Raw genomic sequence first — 8,842 nt, forward strand, 5'->3', positions numbered from 1 at the left:
TTAATACATGTGGAATATACTGATTTTTTTATTCTATCCTATTCATTAAAAAAAACCAACAACTTTTCAGTCTCAAAACAATTTCATGGTGTAGTGTGGATAAAACTGGAATAATTCAGCCCTTTCTCCAAGTTATAGAAATAGCGGGCCAGATACTTACATGGCCTAACCCAAGGAGGTCAGAGCCCGGAATAGAAGCTAGATTTTTTCCCCCCTAATCTGCAGTCTGATGCTCTACCATGTTGCATCCTTTATTGTATGAATTCTTCTGCAGTTGCTTTTGTTGAGAATGTTCTATGTAGCAATATGTGTTCAGTACTCATTTGATACCGTAAGTATATTTATGTTGGAAAAATTGATGTTGAAGGAGAGGGAGGTGACGAAACAAATGTTTATGGTTAAAATCAGCCTCTGGGCTGCTTCTCTGAATTGTGGGTGAGGAGGGCTGGGGAGCCGGGTTAGCAGTGCTTGTGGTATCCAGACATGAAGCAGAATTAAAGTATGTAACCCTGAGGAGGAGGGGGTGCAGTGGGAAAAACCATTTCACCAAAATGGAGCTTGTTGGATATTAAAAACTTTTTCTGTCCAAAGCAGCCAAGTTTCTCCTGCCACTCAAGGGAGGATTATCTGCAAGATGTAAGCCACATAAGTAATTTAAAATTTTCTAGTAACTTCATTAAAAAGTAAAAATTGGTGAAATTAATGTTTAACTGAATAAATAATTCAAAGCCAAAGTATTTCAACATAGAATTTATATAAAATTTAATGAGATATTTTACATTTTATACCTAGTCTTTGAGCTCCAGTATATATTTTACACTTAGCACACCTCAATTCAGGCTACTCACGTTTCAGATACTCAGTAGCCCCATGTTGCTAGTAGCTACTGTATTACATAGTGTAGGTGTATATGGAAGCTAAGCAGCCATAGGGGTGAACCATGGCAGTTATCAGCTTAACCATCTCCCAGCTCCAAATCCAACCTTTTCTGTCCTACTTTGTGATGCTGGAGCCTGGACCTTATAAATTTCTCTCTTCCGTGAGCTTAGCAGAATGTTAGTCTTCATTGATAGAGGGCCCTGAAGTGGCCCTGCAAAGCAAGAGCATCAAGAAGACACTTCACTTCTGGGTCCTGGTTCTCTGTTTTAATTTACTGTTGGAGCTCAGGAGCCCAGCAGGAGAGTTCCAGCTGTGCGCGGGGTTAGACTCTCCCAACCTTGCTGTCCCTTTGGAACAGCTCCAGGGATCTACTTCCATGAAAACTCAACAGCTGTCTCCCACTCTGTGGTTCATGAACTCTGACAAATTTCTACAATACTGGCAGTCTGAAAGTTCCTGTGGAAACCACACCCTCTCCGGAGAAGCTTGGCACTCAGCTTGGGGGGTGGGGGTCGGGGTGGGGAAGGGAGCCTCTCTTGGTCTTTAGTTACTTAATTTTTTTCACTTCCTCTCAGCCTAGAGGTAGTAGCTCCTTTTTTTCCTGCAACTGCTACTTCTGTACTCAGGCCTCTTTTGTGCCTTTAATTAATTAACCACCTTCTACTAGTTAACAATTATTTTATTAAAATTTCCTCATTCAAATACCTGGTGTGGGTTCTGCCTACTGACCTCACTCACAGATAGATCCTGAAAGTACTATGCCATTTTATTTAAACATTTAAAAATATTATTAAAATCTTTGTATTGAAGTATAAAGTTGACACAATGTTACATTAGTTTCAGGTGTACAAGGTAGTGATCTGACAACTATATGTTACTAAGCCGTTTAAAAATGGGGCCATATGATACATATTTGCTGCTAGCAAAAGTGTTAATGGGGTTGATTTTTATATACCTAGCCTATATTAAAACCTTCTAAAAGTTCTTTTGAAATGTGCTTGTGGGGGAAATATGGTTTAGCTACTTTAATTATACCTAGTTGATGCAGTTCCAATTTTTATCTTTTTTTTTTTCCTTCTGCTTTTTGCATATGTTCCTTTGTTGGCCTAGGTTGTTAGGAAAGCCAGTGTTTGACTTTCATATAAATAAGTAAATGAAACTGAGACTTTAATGTCTAGAGTCTGAATATAGTAATCAACATTCATTCAGGTCTCTTCCAAGTCTCTGTCCTTAAGATTGCCAGGTTTTCTAAATGCAGTGATTAAATGAAAGTCTGATATGGGGCATTTGCATGGGCACACACTAGAAGCATACAGAGTGCATAGGACTTTGGAGCCAGATAAAGTTGGCAGGCTTTTTTGTTATGTTTTTAGAATTTTTCAAGCTAAAATTCTAGCATTCATGCTGTAAGGAGGTGGCATGATTTATACGTTTGTTCATGTGTTGAAACAGATCCAAACTTGTTTTTAAGAAAATCTTGTCTCTAACAGTAGGTACTCTTAAGATCACTCTTGTGAAGTGATGGAAAGGCCTCTCCCTGAAACAATATCCTCATTAGACTGCTCCACTTTCAGAAGGGATGTTCTTTCTCTCCCCAGCACCAGTGATTCTATGCACCTGCCCTTAATCAGCAATAATATCCATGCCCCAGGTACCTGTCAGAGAAAGCCTTTAAGTCTATTGTCCAGCATTTAAAATGTCACTTTTAAGAAATGTTTACGGAAGAAGCCATATATTGAGTAATCAATCCAATTCTCTAGAAACTAAGCCCTCTAAATGGAGGCCTTTGTGTCTGGGGTACCTTTGGTTACACATCAAGTTCCTTTACCACACTTAGTTTTGGACTGTATAGGGAAACTGAACATCCATGCCAGGGATGACGCTGGTTCACTCTAACATACAACAGTTTCTTTGAGAACCCATAGGAGAAATTTCCGGTTTCAGTTCAGGAGTAAATGTGCTTCTAAGCAACTGGTTTGCCCTAACCTTTAAAAGATAATGTCTCTGAATAATGTAAAAAATCACATATTAACAGCTTGGAAGTTCAGCCAAATTTGCAGTCCACTTGTAGCAAATGTATAGGATATTGATAGTATGCACTGTTCAGTGTTTACCTTCTGGCTTTATCTGATTTTTTAAATTCTTATTTCTCCTTTGTTCTGGTTTCCTTTTTTTTTTCTTCAAAGTTTTATATCATTTCTTTAGAAATTCTCATTTTGGAATAAGTGTATAAATAAACACACAGAATGAATGGGTTTAAATCTTGTCTCTTTCGATAGCTGACTGTAATATGTTTTCCCAGCCATAAATTGAGGATCATGCTTTGCAGGCTTATTAGGATTAAATGAAATAAAGTGTGTGAAATATCTGGCGAGGCTCCAGGTACATAGTAGCTGCTCAATAGATATCCTCATCTTCCTTATGATGGACATAGACCTCTAAAATAGTATCTGTGTGAAGAAGAACAGACACATCACCTAGCGTGGTTTGAATTCATTCTTCAAAAAATAGGTTATAGGTTTGGCAAAGTGAGATTCTTGGGACACAAATAGTTATGAAATAATAGGCCTTGCCCTCAAGGGATTTGCACTATAGTTATAAAGGTAGCGGAGTAAGCAATTATAGGATAGTAATGTGACATATACGCAGGAGGCAAGCACAACCTAGACTAGGAGTGGGGAAGGCTTCCCAGAGATGGGATATGAGGTCAGCCTTGCATAGTGCCTTTTTAAAATTGTTTTGGATGCTATCAAATGATTATTTAGGGATGGTATTTCCCCAAATTAAGCTGGTTACATTGGGAAGGGGAATAGAGCACTGGTTTTTAAAATTTAAGATTATATGAAAAATGCTTGAATTAAGGAAAGTCTGGTTAAATGACTTTTGATTACCAGGAAAAGTGGAATTAACATTGGCTGCTTAAAACCTTCCATATTAGATGAACCTAGGGATGACAAGGCAAGGAGCAGGTGAGCTATAATGTCATTTTTAGCTAATTTATGTTTCATTCATTTCAGAAATTTAATGATTCACACTTATGGATACAATAAAGGTATACCAAAAGATAAGTAAATCTATTCCTTTAAAACAGTGGCTGGCTTCCAGGGAAAAAGTTGTCTGGCATAAATGTATTTAGTCTATAAACTACCAGAAGATGTCACTGTCTCCCAATTAATGGTCCATGACACTGGCACTTTTGCAGGTACGTTTTTTGAACACCAGCAGGCTGTGATAGACTGATAAGAAAATTTGGCTTTTTGTATTTAATTTATGAGAAGGATAGGACCTCACAAGAAATATGTCTCCAATGTGTGTAGGTTTGTTCCGTTTTGATTCTTTATGTCCTAAATATGAACCCTGTTAGCTGCTCCATATACTGAAATTATCTGGACACTTGGTTCCATCTGCACTTGAAGGTGAAGGTGGTGAAAAATTCTTCAAAATATCCTGCCTGATTTTACTTTCTCTCACATCTTTAGGTTGCATTATGATGCAACTGTACTTAATAAATTATCAGATTTCCTAGGATGTTTTGGCCTTGGACACGACCTAAGATAGCACTGAATCTTTTTTTCAAGCTACCATTCATGGTGTATAAAGCAGAACTGGAAAGTGTTTTCCATGGGTGAAATGAACCAGTATTTTCCCAATTACTTACAAATAGGGACACCAGACTGAGTCTGAACCAATATATACTCAAGAGTGTCCAGGCAATAACACATATTAAAGAAAAATAAATTCTCTGGTCTTTACAGCCAGAAAATAGACTTGAGAGTTGATAGTTAAGTGTCTTATGCTGGGTGCTGTGGGGAATGGATTTCTCCAAGATGAAATGATAAATAGTTAAAGGCATCTAGTGACAGCCATCAGATGACTATGGGTGTGATTTCTAGTGGAATTCTGCCCAGTACCTCAAAAGAATTAAGTGCTTCATTTGTTTTCTCCATGCCGTTGGCTTCAACGGTAAAGTGGGGGTAGTCTGCTATTTGGTCCTCTAGGTAGTTACAAGGCTCAAAACAGCAGTTAAGAATGAAAAGTGCTTCATAAAAATAAGGAGTTCATGTTATGAATAAATTCTTCTATGAAAAATGTGAAACACTTAGAATTTATGCAGGGGTACCTGGTGGCTCACTCGGTTAAGCATCTGACTCTTGATCTCAGCCCAGGTCTTGATCTCATAGTTGTGAGTTCAAGCTCCCTGTTGGGCCCTGCAATGGGCGTGAAGCCTACCAAAAAAAAAAAAAAAAAAAAAAAGAAAGAAAGAAAGAAAGAAAAGAAAGAAAGAAATTATTCTATGCTATGTGGACATCCTGTAATTCTATATTTTGATTATTTGACTTTCTTTTACATTTTCATTAACTGGGAAAAAAGTTAATGACACCTAATATTTAGGCAGTTACGATGATGAACCAAAAATAGAACTTGTTATGTTTCCAGGGTGTCCATACATGCCACCTTATGTTTGCAAAGTATATGGAGATGTATTTTATTTAATAATGGTATAAAATTATATTCCTATTATTTAGGAACATAGAACTAAATTATTTGAATTCTAGTACCCAACTCACAGTGAGCTGAAATATAATGGGAGTAATAATGCTTTATTGGTGTTCTGGAAGCAGCATGGTATAATGAACATTTGTAGTGAGGTTTAAATCCTGGCTCCACCACAAACCATGTAACTTTGAACAAGTTCTTGAGTTTCAGCCTGTTTGCTGATTTTTAAGATGGAGAGATAATATCTATTTTGTCATTCTACTTTGTCATATATACTTTATCATTCTACTTTGTAAGAATGAAATGATATCAGGAAACTCAGGTCAGAAAAGACAAATAAGGAAGCAATCACTACAGAATGGGCTAAAAGTTCCCTGTTAGCCTTAGAAAGGATATCTTGTCAGGCTTGGGTGGATAGTGGCAATCTTAATCCAGGGGCAAAAAAATAAATAAATAAATAAATAAATAAATAAATCCCGGGGCTAGTACATCAGTATTTTATGTCAGTTTCTCTTGATTTTATTATTGGTTGGCCCTTCTTTTTAGTGGAACTTTTTAGTGAAAGCCAACAGCTTCGTTTGTAATCTTAAAAACCAGCACCCAGTCTTATTTATTTCTACAATTTCCACAATAGCTCCACAAGCTTACCTATAGTTAGGTGCTCAATGACATTAAAAAAAAAAATTTTTTTTTCTTAACGTTTATTTATTATTGAGAGACAGAGAGAGACAGAGCACAAGTGGGGGAGGGGCAGAGAGAGAGGGAGACACAGAATCCGAAGCAGGCTCCAGGCTCTGAGCTGTCAGCACAGAGCCTGACACAGGGCTCAAACTCCCAAACTGGGAGATCATGACCTGAGCCGAAGTCGGATGCTTAACCGACTGAGCCACCCGGGCACTCCTCAGTGACATTTTTGAAGGCATAAGGATTCAGAGTACATCTTTCCTGAGTTATGTTAAAGGCATTCTTTAGTACCCATGGGATTATAAGATCACAATGTACTGTGTACTGTGGTATTGCAAGCTCAGGAAATGGGTGTAAGGACCTACCCCCAGGTCTCCACATTCTAATAGCCAGGTTACCTGGGGCAAAATCGAGTCTTGATATCTGCTTATGTGTTCCACAGGGTCGTTGTGAGAATCAGATTAAATACTTGAAACTGCTTTGTATACAAATTTGACTAATAGAAGAATGAATGTTAAATATGGAAATGCAATGAAAATATCATTTTATAAGTACAAATGATAATTATCAACAATATAATTTAAAATGTTTAAAGATTGAGAGAAGTAAGTGCTGGATAAAATAGAAATTTTTGTGCTCGTCCCTGAGAATGAGGAATTGGGGTTACTGGGCTATTATTTCTAAAGATGTCGTAGTTAATATTTTCTCTAATGGAAGAGGCTTTTTTTTGGTATAGGATGACAGGAAGTCATCTACTATATGTCAATGGCTAGAATTTTTTCTAGTAAACGTTCAGTCCACATATCCCAAAATGGACCAAAGTTTTAGTTTCATGGCCCTCCGGAGGTTCTGCTCTGCACACACAATCTCCTATATCTTTGCACCATTTGATGTTTTGAGATGGGGATCACATGTTTAATAACTAAAGTCTATAAAGCTCAAGACCTTCACTCTGGCCCTGTTTTGTACCACATGGCACACTCACCCATCTCTGAAAGTATACGCGGTTCCCTCAGATTTCATGCTCTCTCATGTAAATCTTTGCTCCTACATTTTTTTCCTCTTGTTTGCCTCACTCTTGCTCATTCCTGAATGCTTACACTATCATCCTCCTCATCTAGGAAGCCCTCTCTATTCCCCATCAGCAAGGCACAGGAGGAGACCTTGCTGGTGCTCCCATAACTCCATACACGGGGCTCACTACACTGAAAGGACTCATTCATTTTTCTGATTTCTTTGCTTCTTCAAGAGGAATATCACATCTCAGCCTATCACAGTGCCTCAAAGGGGCTGCCACATAGGAGACCTTCAAGAATAATAACAAATGAATAAATAAAATGAGCCTCAATTCTTTTTTCTTTTTTTTTTAAATTTGGTTATATATTTATTATCTTACAAGCTTTTTACACATTGATAGTGTTTAATAAGATGTAGTGTCAGATGAGATTTGTTACCACTTCCTTTGTCATTGGTAATATTCTAAACATGCTTCTCTTAATCACTTTTTTCCTCTAGGTTTTTTTGTTTGTTTGTTTTTACTCTATGCATATATATATGTCTTAAAAGAAAAGTAAATAAAACACATATAATTTGTCATCTAAACACTTCTGTTAGTGGTGTCTCCTATTTTTTTTTTACTTTTTTTATTTTTTTATTTTTATTTATTTATTTTTTTTAATATATGAAATTTATTGTCAAATTGTTTTCCATACAATACCCAGTGCTCATCCCAAAAGGTGCCCTCCTCAATACCCATCACCCACACTCCCCTCCCTCCCACCCCCCATCAACCCTCAGTTTGTTCTCAGTTTTTAACAGTCTCTTATGCTTTGGCTCTCTCCCACTCTAACCTCTTTTTTTTTTTTTCCTTCCCCTCCCCCATGGGTTTCTGTTAAGTTTCTCAGGATCCACATAAGAGTGAAACCATATGGTATCTGTCTTTCTCTGTATGGCTTATTTCACTTAGCATCACACTCTCCAGTTCCATCCACGTGGCTACAAAAGGCCATATTTCATTCTTTCTCATTACCACGTAGTATTCCATTGTGTATATAAACCACAATTTCTTTATCCATTCATCAGTTGATGGCCATTTAGGCTCTTTCCATAATTTGGCTATTGTTGAGAGTGCTGCTATAAACATTGGGGTACAAGTGCCCCTATGCATCAGTACTCCTGTATCCCTTGGATAAATTCCTAGCAATGCTATTGCTGGGTCATAGGGTAGGTCTATTTTTAATTTTCTGAGGAACCTCCACACTGCTTTCCAGAGTGAGCCTCAATTCTTTAAAGTCTGGCTTTTTATTTTCTTGTCTTATCAACAGTTCTAGTGTGGAGTTTAAGAGTACAGGCTCTAATTCCGGGCTTCCTGGGTCCATATTCCATTCTGTTTAGTTTCTTAGCTGTGTGCACTTAAGCAAGTTTACCTAACCTCTCTGTGCCTCAGTTTCCTCATCTGTAGATGATATAATGATGGTGCCTACCTTGGAGTGTCATTGTGGTGGTTAAATGAGTTGAGTGCTTAAAGTCTGATACCTAAAAACTACTTCACAAATGTTATCACCATTATCAACTATCTCAATCACCACTAAGAAACTTTTGTAGATTTAAGTATGTTTCATGAGCAAAGGGAACACTCTCGCACCGTTGGTGAGAATGCAAACTGGGGCAGCCACTCTGGAAAACAGTATGGGGGTTCCTCAAAAAGTTAAAAGTAGACCTACCTGACAAGCCAGCAATTGTACTACTATGTATTTATCCAAAGGATACAAAAATACTGATT

This window comes from Panthera onca, chromosome B4 (genome assembly GCF_046562875.1).
Source record: "Panthera onca isolate mPanOnc1 chromosome B4, mPanOnc1 haplotype 2, whole genome shotgun sequence".
Lineage (NCBI taxonomy): Eukaryota > Metazoa > Chordata > Mammalia > Carnivora > Felidae > Panthera > Panthera onca.